Below are 16,303 nucleotides of genomic sequence, written 5' to 3' on the forward strand. Positions count from 1 at the left end.
TATGAGCCATGGTAATAGTAGCTGTTAGTTTGAGTTTTCTTTCTTATTCTTCTCATTCTGAGATCATTCTGACTGCTGTCTACTGCAGGCAAAATACTAATCATTACCACACACCTCTAAAGAATTTGTTTCATGCAGGTAAAATTTGGACAAATTGGGCTCAAATTTTAGGCTTGCGTACTCATGTCCTTCAATCTCCAGCTCAGTGTGTGTGTGTGTGTTTGTGTGTGTGTGTGTCACAGTTGTCAGATGAGATTCCTAAAAACAATGTCCCTTTGAGATTCAGAGGCAGAAGCAAGCTATGTGTGTGTGTTTCCATTTATACTCACACACTGTTGTGTTTTTTCCTGTGTGTGTGTGTGTTGGTTTGGGTTGTTCACTAAAGTAACACGCTGACAGTAACCAAATCCCTGTCAATGTGTCCAGCCAGCAGATCAATGAAGGCCGCTTGTCAGGAGCAGTGACCCTGGCTCTTTAGCTGTGCATCCACCATGAAGACAGAAGGTCAATGACAAGGACTGGGGTGTGGTGGGGGGTGGGTTGCTGACCATATTAATGGGCTCAAACATAAGGATGAAAGAATGTGTTTCAAGTTGGGGAAACTCTGACATAATCTAAACGATTAAAAAAATTAAATTGAATGTGACATGTTTTGGAACATTGTGTTTGAAGAATTAAAAATGTAATTAGAATTGACACTTACTGAAAGTATAACATTTCAGAAACTTACACTATCACTATCATTAAAACTGAAGCATGTATGAACTGTTTACAGATAATGTCCAAAACTGAACTTGTTGACCTAATGCTGCTGCTTTATGCGTAAACTGACACATCAAAGGAGACTGCTGCAGAAGAAATAATTGTTATCTTTGCCTCAGACAGAAAACTTTTTATAACAGTTTAATTTTGTTCTGATAGCTAACCCCCATTCAGTGGCAACACTGTTTTGAGCATTAAAGCATTTCTCTCAGTGAGGTGATCAAGAATCAGGTTGGCAGTTCTGTAAGCACTCACCTTCTCCAGTAGGAAGTCCTGCAGTGTGTACTCACTCTGCACCAAGTTCACTGTAGCGATCACAGATGTGCAGTTCACATCTCCTCAAAGTACTGTCTGCACTTGGACAGTGAGATACATGGAGAAGGGTTCTGATGTCTCTGCGATGTGTCATGGTTGTTGGTTTAGGCAGCAGGTTGTTCAGTTTTAGGTACACACCTGGTTGAGTTTAGACTCAACTCGTGATTTGATGTAAAACAGCTTTTCATAACCCTGCAGGTTCCTCACAAAGCATTCCTTTGTAATGAAGTTATGGTGAGACTGGGGTTTTTGGTTGTGAAATGTTGAGATTTTTTTTATCTTCATGGTTTCTAGAAATTTGCTAGAGCGGTGCTCAACTTTCACTAAGCATGGTTAGTAGTGTTTTGCACTGTAGTGTCATGGCAGAGGTTTTCTAAAAGTTCAAAGCTGTGAAACAGCATGTGGGGAACCACTATTCATTTAAGTGTTTCATTTAAAGGAAACAATTTAAAACATTTATCAAATAAAGAGTAATTTCTGTGTTTACTTAAAGATTGCATAATACAGTAAGTTGCCTTCTAGTGCAAAGTCAGCAGTCATTGTCGCTTATTTAAACATTTCAAAATCAGGGCACTCCTCCAAATACTCAGATCCTGTTTCTAAATTTTTGACTAAACCTTTTTTCTCTGATTATTATCTTTTCATTGACTTCCTCTCTTTCGCTGTTTCTCAGTTCATCTGTTTTGTAATGGGATCCCTGCATCGTTATGAGTTATAGAAAACAGTCGTGGTGGCTTCCCAGTTATGTGACTGTTTATCTCTTCCATTCACCACAGCAAGACCATGTTATTGGGATGAAAGAAAATCAGGACAATAGACTTGGCTGCACTTTTACAGTTCCTCTGAGTCAAATCCGCATTCTGGCAGGTCCAGTTCGCTTAAATAAACCTCCTAAAGAATGTCACATTGTCAAAATGCTATGTGATTTATAATTATGGTTTAAATATGAAACAGGCTTCATTTCAGTCTTGTTAGGTGGATATTGTTTTACTGCTTTTTATGAGTAAAAGATGATAGATTGCACAATACAGCCACTGAAATTCAAGCTTGGTTCAACTTAATTACAGTGAAGAGTCTGAGTGACATTTACAACATTTCATTAAAACTGAAAATGATGTTTACCTTGAAATGACAATTTTATATGCAGTATACAAAAGTGAATATCGTTTATGTTTTAGGTAAACATGTTTTGGTATAATTAGAAGTGGGTCAGCATTAATGAAAATAAATGAAAACAATCTTTTTTGTGGCTAAGATGATGCACAGTTGTCATTCACTTTCCTGTTTTGAAATGTAACAAATTACACTCTGATATAAAAAAGTTAAGCACACAGATGGAGTGGTGGAAAGTGAAAGGTTGCATTGTAATGATGACAATATCAGATCAAATAGGTAACAGAGTAAGTACTACAGGCCCACTGCTGGTCTCATGTCAGCAGGGTGTGACATCTTGTTGGGTCTAGGTACAAGTGGTGATTTGGTGTGGAAGGGATTTGAACAGCCATTATATCCCCTCCTACACCAAGTCATCTCCCAGCTGTTCTAACTGGTCCTTGAGATCTGAAGGATCGGCACTCGGTAAGAGTTATCAGCCCTGTTGATCCCACACATTGATTAAGGACAAACTAAGGAACATGGCTGGCAACAAGTGGACCTCAAACCTGATGTATGTAGTTCATAAACACATGTGCTGGGTGTGAATGGGTGATGTTTTGTTGAATGTGTACCATAGTGCTGTTTCAGGAGAGGTGAGACACGTGGCTGCAAGATCTCACTGCCATACTGATGTGCTGTCAGCTTCCCCTGAATCACTACCAGAGGCGACCTGAAGACTGTGGACCACACCATGATGCCAGGAAGGATGCTGGTGTGTCTCTGCAAAACATTGGCAGGGTTGGTTCTCACCCCTCGGGGCTGTCATGCATGCACATAATAGTCATCTATGGTGATGCAAAACAGATTCATTCCTGAACATGATACAATGCTACTCATCATCAGTCCTTCCCTTCTGGTCATGGCATCACTCCAAATACAGCTGTCTCTGCTCTCATCTTAAAGGCCGCCTACACATGAGACACTCAACCCTGTAATGCTTGTCTTGCAATGGTCCTCCCTTGGTGCTATCTGCCTTGGACGACTGGAACCTTCACATTTATGGGTACACTAAAATACCCAAGTACCCACTGAATACAATGAGCCACTGTGACATGTACACACCCCCATGCCATGTAAATGCACAATATGACCACCCAGCCTCATGCAATTCCACAAAATTAGTCGCATCAAATTCTATTAAGTGTTGGTACTGCTGTCTTGTGTGTCTACCAAACATCCTTTGTGTCTGGTGACTTTCACTCATTCTTTCGACTGACTGTTGGATGCTATGGCAACTGCCTGATAATACTATAAGTGTTATGATACCACAGGTCGCATCTTTTGGTGCCCATTCTAGTTGTACCAGCTCCCTGCAAATCAAATCATTTACATACCCATCGCTGATCTGCATATGGACCAAATTACCCTACGGATGCGTAACTTTTTGACAGTCAGAGTAAATGCAGTTTTATAGAGCAGTGGAACAAAATAGCAACATGTTTGTGTTTGAAGCATTTTACTGTGTTTTTCCCAACCAGAAGACAGAATTCAGGGAAATATTTTAGCATGCATAAAACAAATCTTTGTGGTTGTGGACAGTTTCTAAGCTGCAGAATCAAATGTCTTTTAAAAAAACATCACTTGACATTTGCAGTTGTTTAAAGTTTAACTAATAGACTGACAGAGTTCAAACAGTAGTGCTAATAATATGTTTTTACTTGAAAGCTTCTCTCACATTATAAAGAAACATACTCATAACAATCTGTCTGCCAAATATTTCCCCAAATCCAACCATTTAAGTAAACAGTGTTCTATTTTGTTTGAATATCAGTAACTGTGAGGAAATCCTAGAATCGTGTGGAACCATTACATCCCACATGTCAGTGGCTTAGTTGATGGTGGTTGGACACACACTTTCCAACAGCAGCAGCATTTGAAGACCTCCAGGGGGTCTAGTTTTACAAATTTATACAAATCCCGTTTTCCCAGGGCTTTCTGCAGGACCAGACCTTCTGCCCACAGTTTATAAGTCATGGGGAAATTGAAGAGAGATAGAATTGCTTAAAAAATTGCATGAGAAACATAAAAAGCTGAAAAATATGTTTTGATTGCAGAGCTAAAAGTACATTACCAGTGGATCATGTGTTTGTTGCTGAGTTACATCTGTCCAAATCCCCCCAATCAACTCTTCTTGCACCACACTGGCATGCAGCAGCAATGGATCATCGATCTTCAGTCTTTGCTGCTGAGGCGTTCCAAAAAATAATTCTAACTTCTCACAGATATCATGTGGTGATGACTTTAGCAGCCATTAACTAAATAACTTTCCATTAGGGTGTTATTTTTTATCATTATTTTGAGTTTAAAAATATTTATTTAAAAGTAGAAATACAGAAAATTATACCTGGTGCATTATACTTATTGTATCGACCAAGCAGCTGTGGATCAGGACGAAAAATGGTCAGAGAGAGCGGTTCAATCCTGGATTCCTCTGCCTCATTCTGGGAAAAACACTGAACCCTTGGTTGCCCCTGATCTGCAAATTGGCGTGTGAGTGATGTGTGAATAGGTGAATTTGACTTGTATTGTCAAAGCCCTTGAAGTAATCAGTAAGACTAGAAAAGTGCTATAGAAATATTCTCTATTAACCAAATTAGGGTGACATGGCAGAGTAATGGTTTGAGTTGTCACCTCACTGCAAGGACCACTACACTTTGGTAGCTTGTTCGACCATTGTAGAATAAGAAATGAGAACAGACTGGACTGAACCCACCTTGTGTGTGAGGACAGAGGAGCCAAACGACTTTCCTTAGTCGAACCTGACATCTGAGAAGGAACATAAGCTTGTAAGACGGAGTTTAGATAGCTGAGTGTTGCACAAGCTTTAGTGAACCTAGTGTCATATTTCATGGTGCGGAAGACCCAAGTGCAGGATCCAGAAGCAAAAGAAGGCAGAATGATGCAAAACATGATGATTTTTAAGCCAGACCTAACTATAAATCAGAGAAACAGAAAAAAAGCAATGACACCTGACCTGGATGGACAAGACAATGAACTGACCAGATAAATAGAAATAATGGGTTATAAATACCGTGGAGGGGAAATTTAAGTTATTCACAGATGTGCTGATTAGAAACAAAAACCAAGTGTAAAACAGGAAGTAATTTAACTTAATGCACAAAAAAAGCGATGTAATCACAAATAACTACAGAACCCAGTAATATAAAACATATACACAGATTAAAATAGACTTTAACAAAACCACAGAGAAAAATCAAATATCATGACATTGACTTTGGTTCTGGCAGCCATTGGTAGCCGTCAAGATCATTGATTGATGTGTCTCTCCAGGCGGGAGATTTCACTGCACATGATGGAAGACCTATCAAAAGATCATTTCAGCAGTCAGTGTGGGCTGGGGCTGTGGGGTTGGAGGTTGTCTACAGTCTATACCAAGAGTCTGGTGTCCGATTGTAACAAGAAGGATTTAAAGAGGGGGAAACCTACCTTGCTGCTGTTTTAGGCTCTTGTTAAAGGGGCACCAGATTGACTGTATAGATCAATAATATTTAGACTACTAATTTATTCTACTACTTATTGTTTATCAGATCCCAACACTTAAGGGCTGAATCATAATACATTATTGGTAAAAGAGACTGAATTTATCTTTTAAGATTGTATTGCTAAATTAAAAATAGACAAAGTAAAATCAACAAACAAACAATAAATAAACACAACAACAAAAATAAAACTAATCTTCAAAATTTGGGACTAATCATCTGAATTTTTGCACCAAGTAATGTCTCTGACTTTACTGAACCTGATTAAAACAGTTTTTTTCATTTAACAATGATTTATTGGAGATAATACTCAAAAGCAATAATTAACCCTTAATGATCTGAAAGAAGAAAAACCTTGATAAAGAGTTTACCCAAAACAGAAGGATCTTTTAACCAAGATGCTTTTTTAAAATTAGGATCTTTGTTTAAGACAAATGCACACAAATTTAAATAGTTTTGATTATTTTGAATAAATGCTTCACTTTAGAATTTAGGTCAGGAGGAGCTGCAAATTTCTGTCAGATTAATTTAATAAAGTATCAGATTGGAAATGAAGTATTTTCTTATCAACTTGCATCAAATGAAGTTTCATAATCAGACCAACATTGTTTTTCACATGACTCAGGAGGAGACAGCACCTTACCGGTTTGAAAGCTGACGAGGCCAGCATCACTCTGTCTGTCTGGGTCACACCAAGACAGGTCGATCGCTGGGAAGAGGGATGTCTGGGTCTCTCTCTTGGACCTGTTGCCTCTGCGACCCGACCACGGATAAACAATAGAAGATGGATGGATAATTGACAAAAACATTTTGTGTAAAATTTACATTTATTAATAGAAAAAAAGCCTAATTATAGTTGAAAGTATTGTTTTATCATAAATTTGGATACGAATTGCAAAATTTAAGGATTACAGGTCACCAGCAAAACCAGCTTAGCTTAAAGGAAGTGAAGCTTTAACACTAGTTGTGTCAGATAACTTAAAAACTTGTAGCTGTAACTGCTGCAAAAGGTGGTTCATTAAGTTCTGAGATTGTGATTTTATTCTTTTAATCACTTTTAAACAATGTAAGTCCAGCTATACACAACAAAGGTTCAAATATGAGGTTTCTAAAACGCAGCTAGAAACAAACGCTGATCATGATGCATGCTGAGAATCTCTTCTCAGGTTTTAAAGACCTGTCAAGCATCTATTGGGCTCCCCTGGGTCAGCTTGACCCGGATCTGGTCAGTGCTGGGTACAGGGCTACAATTCCGTAGCCTAGCGAAGTAAATATATATATTTTTAATGCAGCTTATCCATTTAGTTTAATTATTAAATGTGATGAAAAAAAATCAAAGGAGCTGCAGTAGCGAGGTGGTCAGTGCCACGGTCTTGTCATCCTGAGGCTGCAGGTTTGACCCCAGGTTGCGTCAGGAAGGGCATCCAATTCCAAACATTTGTCAAATCTTTCATGCAAGTTTATTCGCTGTGGGAACCCCTGAAGAAGGAGGCAGCCAAAAGCACAACATGAAAAAAAGCAAAACAAAAACAGGTACAGCTAACATAACTTTGTCTAAGTTTATAGTGTTTCTTTTTTTTAAAAAAAGCAAGTAAGGAACAGATTGTTTTAGCTTCTGTGGACCTGTGTAAAACCTGGTGCATGTACTGTGTGGATGTTATAAAGGAAAACACACCTGTGTGGTTCTAAAGTGCATTTGATATGAAAACATCCTGTTTTATATCATATTTATTCAGCATGAAGCAGATAAAACAGAAAAAGAAAAAACCTTGTAATGCTTGATTCAGTTTGCAAAGGTCTCCAATGGCTATCAAAAGAGGGAAAGTCTGTTGAGGTGAGCTTGGGTTGGTGAAAAAAGTTTTTGCTTCATATTATGTCAAAAATATAAAAAAAACCACTTCATTTCTGTAGAAATACTTGTGTTAACTCAAGATCATATTTAAGAGGAATTTAAAACAGGCCACATGTTTGGAGTTTTTTGCAGAAATTTTAATTTTGGGCTCTTTTAAGGTCTAGCTGATCAATCTAAAAAAATTTCAATATTGAAAAAAATCTGCATTTTGATAGTTTGCCACATTATCATATAGAAATTAAGTCAAATCTTTATTTCAAAACCATACCCATTTTGTTCAGATCGTTCAAAGGTTCATTTGAAAAAGCTTAAACCAAGACTTTCCATCAATCGACCAAAGTAATTTATAACTGCATAATGGAGTCATAAACCTCTGTTCAATTTCCAGGATATTTATAGTAGTTAATTTTATTTAATTTTAGACCTGGTCACCTACTCATTCTGGGCCTATATAAAAGGAAACCATCAGCCTGAGCATATAATGAATCATGTCACTGCCTCGTTTAAAGCGTCTTTGATATCTTGTCCAATTGGATGTCTTTAAAATTAGCCCCCAGCACTCCATTTGGCCCCCGCCATACATCTTACCCTTATACAAACATGTTGTACCATATATAACACAGCACATACATTTGTTTAATGAGTGTGTACACCAAATCAAACAAGAAATCATGGGTAGTAAAAGGAAAGGTCAAGCACCCCCCCACATGCTCAGAGGAACTGACCTTGATATATCAGTGTTGTAATTAAAGCTACATTTCATGTCTCAGTGGCTTTCCCCATAATATTTACACTCCAGTTGCTGCAGTTCCCCCCCACCCCTATGTGATACAGCAGGGAGGAGAATTCAAATAAACAGCAACTCGGAGGTAACAGGTTTTAAGATGTTGCAGTCAGACAGTCATCCATCTTGCAGCTGTAGTCTCTGTCACCTGCGCTGCAAGTGAACAGGAGAGCAATCCTTGTGTCTCAGCGGGTCCAGCCAGACACACACTCCGAGCTTGGCGTGACTGTGAGGATACACGAGGAGAAAAAAAAATTGCCGCCCCAAACATCCCTCGAAAGATCAAACATGGAAATAATTAAGGCAGAAGTAAATAAAGTAGAGATGAAACAATAAACAACGAGCAGGGCTGAGACAGATGTAGCAGACAAAACATCGGGCCTCGCTTTTTGATGTTGGATTTTAACAACCTGCTGTCGACAGTATATGTTACACAGACAGCACACTGAAGACAAGATGGAGACGTACTGCAGCTACCGGAGCCCATAGAATTAGTTTAAAACAATTTTAACTCTATATCTTTAGTGCTTCGATTATAGTTATGACTGCTTCTGAACTGATATAAAGAAAATATAGATTATTTACTGAAAGAAATGCAGTCGACCAGTAATCTAAAAACTATAAAAATTAAAAGTATAACAATTCCGAGCAGCAGCAAAAACATATACAGAAAAAGACTCATATTTAAGTTAAAAAGCAAACAATAGTCAATTGGACTCCATTTTTAGTGTTCACATGACCTGAATTGAACAATCAATAACAATTTTTTTGCATTAAAAGAGGTGGGAGTTTTCACAAAGCTGGCTAAAAAAATTTTTTTTTTTTTGTTCAATTTGTGCAGGTTATTGTACATAATTACCACAGAGCTGTGCAAATGTAGGCAGTAAAGTTGTGCTAAAAAAGCATGACAAGGCTGATAAATGTATCAGCTGCAAAAATAATGAATAGAAATTGATAATTATTTCAATGGGATCACAGCTTATTTTACAACAAATGACTGGCACATTTGGTGACAAATTTATTGATATATTCCCCACCAACTTAGTTTACAGTGGACTAAATGAAGTTTCTGTAACGTGTGGCAAATCAAGACAATAATAATATTGTCACCACTAATATTTTTCTGCCACTTGATCTGGATAAAAGCCATATTACTAAGATTCTGATTTAAATTTTGAGACATTTTTCTCATGAAGTCAGTTCATTAGTTAATGCATAACTTTTTTTAAATTTAGAACTGTAAATATCAGTTCATGTAAGGACAAAGTGTTAATTGCTAATATACTGTAGGTCATTGGATCTACTTGGTCCTTTTAAATTAAAAATTCTTGACAGATTGTCAGTCCTTGTCTTTGTGATTTTGTTGCTCAGTACAGAGGACTTTGTGTTTCACAGTGCAAATTTAAATAAGAAGTCTTACATATTGCAATATGTTTCTGTTTTGTTTGAATTAAAATGACCTTTTTCAGTGTATGTGGATTATGTAACAGTATTACGGGAGTCAGGATGCTCCAAAATACCGGCAACAACTGTAAATTTCTAAGTGAACTGTGAAAGAAGCCTGGCATGACAGCTACAAAAAATCATCTTTGCTACAAAAAAATCACCTTAAACGCTTATAATATTTCACAGGTTGATGATTAGCACATGATTAAAACATGCTCTCTCAGCTTTGATGGGCTTTATATAAACACACACATGTACTCTCAAAAGATGGAAGGTCCTCTATACTGACCACATATTGTGGTGATAATAGCAGCCACATGTTTCAGGACCTGTTGTACTGTAAATACACACACACACACACACACACACACACACACACACCAAACACATGCAGAGGAGTTTTGAGATCTCAGGCAGAGCCATGTGCGGGCTTCCCCTGTTTTCTCTGTAGGTTTTTGTTCAGTTCTCCTTTGTCTGACTGACCCAAAGGTTGTATTTTCCACCAATTATTTGTATTTTTCACCATCTTCCTCTTTATTTTCCATTGTTTTAGAAGTGATTTGCACCTCTCTGAATAAAGCGTTCCACAGTCAAATAAATGCAGTCATGTGAAGTGAAAAAAAACATTCACAGTAAGGTACTGCTCTTGTAGGAAAATAACAAAATGTAAGATTTTATAGTTCACTGTATGTGCAGTTAGGTATAATTACGTACACCATTGAAGACAGCTATGTTGAACTTTAAAAAATTAAATTAAATTAACAAACTAAATGATTGGCAAGCTAAAAAAGCAGGAACATTAAATGGCTCGGTCAATATCAATGCAACAAGATGCAAATATTTGTGTTTAAACAAAAAACCGGTGGGTGTAATGTGTTGTGTGATATCTGTATAAAAAATGTCAACACACTGTGCGGTTGTGTTGTTAGACTACTACATATCCAGTGGTGAGTGTTGATTTAGGGGTGCCTCTGCAACAGCAACATAATTAATATACATTCATTTAGTGTGTGGGGGGTTTGTTACTGTAGATATGGAAAAATAAATATGGAAAGATAAAAAAAAACATATTTTGGATTCAGTACACCAGTGAATTTAAAGATTTTGTATACTCAGACTTCATAAATGGTATCTCACTGGGCTGTTTGGGTTTGACAAATAATACTTCATTAAACTTGCCTCTTGCAATAGCCTTAACATGTTGACAGTTCTCATGTTTTGTTTTGTTTTTGGTAATTGATTTGTTTTTTTCTTTTTGGTTATTAAAATACGAGAAAGAATACTGCAATGATACAATTTCTCTTTTTGGGGTAAAGTAGTATAAATAACAATTAATTTACAATATTGCAAATGTAATAAATTTAATGGCGTCAACGCTTCAGCAAACAACTTTTAGTTATAATAACAATATTTTGGTTTGCTGACATGTTTCAGTGTTTCTATGCAGTCACTTTTGCCATCTACAGCATGGTTACTCTCATTTTTCATAGATAAATGGAATTTTAACAAGATCTATTAAAGGAGACCATTGTTGTCTGCCAAAATTTAATTCAAACATGCACAGATGGAATTGAAAAGTTGCTTTTTTTAATGCAATAATAAATCAAATCTCTACCAGATTTAAAGTTTTGCCTTTGAAGGTATACAATAACAACATACAAAAAAGTTGAGGTATATTTGGTCAATTTTAATCTATGAATGAAGTAAACTTTCTACTTTGGAGTCCCAGATTTAATGAACATGAACTGAGCCTAATAGATCCCCTTTAAAGTTAAATAAATTGTTACACTGTAAGTTGTAACAGTCATGCATAAGGCAACCATATGGTAGATACTCTGTAAGCATTGTAGTCTCCTTAATACTCAAAAAGACCATTTAAAGCCATAACAGCTGTCAAAATACATTTTTTAAAGTATCTCAGTAAATGATTTCCAAATTTAGTTGCAAGCAAAAGTGAAAAATATTTGCTGTTTTCTAATGCAATTTTGACCAAAAAAAGTTTGAATTAAATTATTAACCAAACAATCATTTAATGATGTAGAAATTGGTTTAGAAACATAAAAATTCTAATCAAATGTATAGCTTTTTGGTTGTAATAAGGGAATCATAGCAGGACTTCTTGAATAAGTGAAAGAAACTGATCCATTTAATGATTAATCAGATATTTTAAGTTACATTACCTAAATATTCCTTTGGTGGTAATTATGATGATTTGTATTATGGATTTTCTTGTTATAATTATGCAAAGTAATAAGAATGTAATTCCCTGAAAAATATTTCGTGTTTTTGAGAATTTTATTGGGTAAAAACATAAATTTTTCTTCTGTTTACAGGTTAAATGTTTTTGGTAATATAATTAAGAATTAAGAATTTCTTTAAAGATGTGTTTCTTAAACACGTGCATGGTATCTTTCCATAGTAATATCATTTGCAATGTTTTTTGGCTTTAAACTGTAATATTTTTTTTTTTCTAATGTCAGACTGTATAAACAAGGGGAAAATAGAACATATGGGAGACAGTTTCCTAAAACACTGGGGAGTATTGACATTCCTTCACCGATGACTGATGAGTCCATTTGTGATGAGGTGGAGAAAAAGCAACAAACTAAAACCCCTATCAAGGATTCAGCAACCTGCTACATGTATGTGTGTGTTTCAGGAGGAAAGGTATCAATAATTCCCATCAATCATCTGCTTCCTGCCTCAGTCAGCAGCTGGTATGTAGGAAAGCTGTGAGAATCATTAATTACTGCCCCCCCTCTCACACACACAAGCTCACACACTACATCATTTACTGTCAACAGCTGCTGAGCAGGCCTCGCGAGTGCCCAAATAACATCATTATCACAAGTATTCCTCAACACTGTGCCCCTATTCAGTCCCCCTGGCCCTTTGCTCCACAAGGATCCAAAAAGAACTCCACAAGGAACTCTCAGGACCAATGGCCTCAATAAGGGGCCCCCTGCTCCTCACACTACTAAAGCGACCTTTGACCCTGCTTGACGTGTCAGAGAGAAGTCAGTGTGAGGGCCTGACGGAGGACAGTGGCTCAGAGGGTGGAGAGGTCTGGGTAATGAGTGAGAAGTGTGTGTGTGTATGTGTTTATGGGCTTCAGACGATGTTTGTGTGATTTTTGTATGTCTCTCCCCAGAAAGCTGGACCCACAGAAACACGTGAAGTAACAAAAATCTTTTGAAATTCACTTTACACAATGTTCTTCATGCAAAGGGGTAGGATTAAATGTCAGCACCACAGAAAACAAAGAAAAAACAACTAGACGTAAACTAACAGTCTCATTATAGAGAATACACAAGCTCAGCCAGGACAAATGTGTATTTGTAATAACAATTGAATGGTGGAGTTAAGGCACTCATGCAAAACCTTTAACCAGACTAGACCTCAGGGCTCATATCTTATTAACAATATTTTTTTAACTCTTGATAAGCAACATTTTAGTTGTTGTTCAGTTAGGTTTCCTTTATGAGACTTTGGTATGCTTAAAAGGCGTTCACACTGTGCCATTTTTGGCTGTCATAGGCAAAATCTTTTATTATAAAAGTGAAGTTTTGGTCATGAGCTTCAATGCTGCACCTGATATCTTTTTTGTCCACAGCTCTTTTTCCTCATTTCCCCCCTTCTCCTTTTATTTTGAATCTAATAATAAGCACGTCAAGTACAGCTCTTGCATTTCATCCATTCTTGGAGCTAAATCTCTTGATGTACACTTCCTGATAGTTGATAGGTGGACTAACTGAAAGCCTAAAGCTTCATACTGAGGGAATAAATTACAGGGTCCTCAGCCAGGTTCTCAGGGTCCTCTGCCCCGCATGTTATAGATGTTTCTCTGCTCCAACGCACCTCATTCAAATGGATGAATTACCTCCTCAGCATGTCATCAAGTTTTCCTGAAGCCTGTTAGTGACCCATTCATTTAAATCTGAAGTGGAAACCCTAAACCATATGAGACAGATATGAGAAGCACGGTCAGGGACCAGTAGAGCAAATGACTAAATTTAAAAGCAGGTGTGATAATTAGCAAATTAATACTAGGTGTGAAAGGACAACAGAAACAAGCCAATTATTAGTAAACAAATGGAACAAAAACACAATATGTGAACTGAAATGAATGAAGAAAGAAGACCAAGAACCCAACCAAACCTAACAAAGAACTACAGAAAAGGATAAAACCAAACAAAAAACTATTTAGATTGAGGTGGTTTGGTTTCACCTGACCCTTCCATTCAAATGCATTAGTAAAAGTCCACGCAAAACCTCCAATCATCAGACATTAGTGTTGGAGTCATCATAGCATAGGACAATGGAGGAGAGGACGGTTTCGCCTACAAGTAATTTTAACACATTCTGTCCCCCCTACATGTGATGTGATGTTTCTGTTTAGTTGAGGTATCTCAGTCAAACCCTTCCACGGTGGAAGTTTATTGTTTTATCTACAGTGTACTGTATGTAAAGATAATTGAGCTCATTTACATTTGGGGCAAAACTGTGGGACCTGCTTATCACTGCTGCTAAAATGTAAAAGTCAGAGAAAAAAATCTACCTCGCTGCTCACAAATTATACCTGAGAACTGGGCCTTCAAACAGATACTCACCCCCACATACAGTGGGGTTTATGGTGTCTTTAAAAGAAGTATTAGAAGATCTACAGTTTTATATAGTTTAATGTGCTCATAGCAATTACAAAGATGAAATCAAAACTGAACATTTTTTTAAAGCAGAGATGTAAAAAAATATATACTCTCTCGTGCCCAGATGTTCTTGAACCAGTAAGTTTAAGCTACTGGTTAGAGGACTTCTTTTCTAAGCTTACTTAAAATATTTAATTATTTTAATGTAAAATTTGGTGATTTTCCAGCATGATGTGCAGCAAGACCTCCACCCTATCTGACACCCACCTGCTCTTCAACACACACTCAAACTCCCCAAAAGATGCACACACACGTACTGTTGTGGATCCCCACTTAGGCTGACGGAAGAGCCTCAAGAACGTGGCAGGTCGAAAAGATTAGCCCTTCTCCCTCATGGTGAGGTGTGAGGCAGCAGACATAGAAGGAAGGGACGGGGAGGACAAAAACTTAGAAACAACAGTTCCTAAGTTCTAAGTTAATCATGGAAAGAAGAAAACATTACAGGATACAGTGAGACTTCAAAAAGTGACTGATTGGCTACCTTTGTATTTGTTGTAAACTTTCAAGTTTTCCTTTTGGCACTTTTGCTGCGGTCCAAAGGAACTGGTACTAAAGCAGAGCCATCCAGGGTCAAGAGTTCTGGTCTGATAGAGCTGACCCAGACTCCACTTATTGCTGGCTGGAGATAAATAGTTATTTGTGAAACTGAGCTCAATGTTTTCTGAAGGACATGACAATACAGATGGTTATTTATCGTCAGGGTGCTTCCCATGGAAGTTGCAAATAGCCCGAGTCCTGTTTTCACATAAACTCTGTGAACATTCTTCAATAAATGGTTTAACCAAATACTGAAAAATAAGCCATCCATTTAAAACTAAAATGAGCATGAATAATACTCTTAAATGCACCACTATTGTTATTTTGATTATAAATGGCATGCTCATTCCAAACTTGGGTTAAGTTGGGTTGGGCCAAACCATATCTTGACAAGATATGTCCAATTGTTATTGTGTGCCATATTTCTCACTGACAAGCTTTCTATCAAATGACAAACCACAGTTTTTATTTGTCGGCTCAAAGCACACAGTTCTGCTTTGTTTTGGTAAACAAGACTGAAGTCAACCTGGGTGTAATATGTTAATGCAGCCCTTCGTGACTCACTTCCTTCCCATCAGAGCCTCTCATTCCTGTCAGTTCAGTTTTTTTTATTCTAAACTGCTAAACCTATCAAAGGATTTAAGCACAGATACAAACAAGTAAAAGCTGAACAGAGGAAAGAGTGGGAAGTTGCTTGTTCTAAACTTAAAGTCATGACTATTGATTTCCTTTTGAGCATTTAAAAAGGAAAGGACTTCCATGTGTCCCTGTTGTGATGCAGATGTAGAGAGGATGACAAAACCCACATGTTAACTAGCATGACATCATGAAAAGATGACTTTTATTGAGCTCTTAATTAGAAGCTGTCTTTTGGACCACAAGGGCTGTGGAGTATTCTTTTTTTAGTATTATCTCTTTATGTATATAAAGTACACAGACTTAAGTTTACTTAAAGGTTTTTACACTATTTTTAAATACTGCTCAAAACATGTTGAATTTTGTTTATGTGACACCAATTGGTCATAAAATAACCCCTTCAATTACAATTTTTCAAAAAATTCTGTGTATATGTTTTGACCCACAATGGTATGTATGTCTTAAAAGTCAACTTAATAAGTTTATAAACAGTTTCCTCATAATGCATTTTGCCCTAAGTTTGAGAATGTGTGTCTCAACTTGGAAAGTTGCAATGCTTCCTCCTGGTTGTGGGTGAGGAGATATGTATCTGGGTGTCCAACATGGGTGA

Source organism: Kryptolebias marmoratus, linkage group LG16 (genome assembly GCF_001649575.2).
Source record: "Kryptolebias marmoratus isolate JLee-2015 linkage group LG16, ASM164957v2, whole genome shotgun sequence".
In the NCBI taxonomy this organism is placed as follows: Eukaryota; Metazoa; Chordata; class Actinopteri; order Cyprinodontiformes; family Rivulidae; genus Kryptolebias; species Kryptolebias marmoratus.